The following is a 735-nucleotide window of genomic DNA, read 5'->3' as shown; positions in this document are numbered from 1 at the left end:
GGAGGAGGAGGAGGAGGGAATCACAGCAGACATCTTCTCGATGCATACACCTGAACCTCTTCATATTCAGCCTATGATCTTTTTGCAGGATTCCTCACTTGAGTAATGTCTAGTCTCTGGAGTTTAGGTTTTACTTCAAAAGCTGCCCTGTGCAAAATGTTCATTATCTACTTTTACTTGCCTCCATAGGGTGATTTTTGAGCCACAAATACTGGATCAATTAACAAGCACAATGGAGCAAGGGGGAATTCTCAGAACTGGTTCTGAATGCCTGCTGGCTCCCAGGGGGCACCACTTAAGCTGCTTCTTCAACACTATGTAATCACCTCTTCAGTCAGCCTCAGATGGGTTCCTGCTCTGGGGAAGAAAACCTCTTTAATTATATTTCTTTCTCTGTATCCGTGACCAGGGTCCTTGTTCAGCCACCTGTGCCCAGCACCTGTTAGAGCAGCAGACATACAGCCAGACATGGGAAGCCCCTTCCACTCCAGCCAGCTAACCAGCCTGCCAGCCAGCCAGCCAGTCAACCAGTCAACCAGTCAGCCAGCCAGCCAGCCAGCCAGTCAGTCAGTCAGTCAGCCAGTCAGCCAGTCAGTCAGCTAGCCAGCCAGCCAGTCAGCCAGCCAGCCAGCCAGTCAGTCAGTCAGCCAGCTAGCCAGTCAGTCAGTCAGTCAGTCAGTCAGTCAGTCAGTCAGTCAGCTAGTCAGTCAGTCAGCCAACCAGTCAGCCAGCCAG

Source organism: Octodon degus, unplaced genomic scaffold (genome assembly GCF_000260255.1).
Source record: "Octodon degus isolate 3935 unplaced genomic scaffold, OctDeg1.0 scaffold00299, whole genome shotgun sequence".
Classification (NCBI taxonomy): domain Eukaryota; kingdom Metazoa; phylum Chordata; class Mammalia; order Rodentia; family Octodontidae; genus Octodon; species Octodon degus.
The sequence above is the reverse complement of the archived record's forward strand: the minus strand, read 5'-3'. Positions refer to the sequence as shown.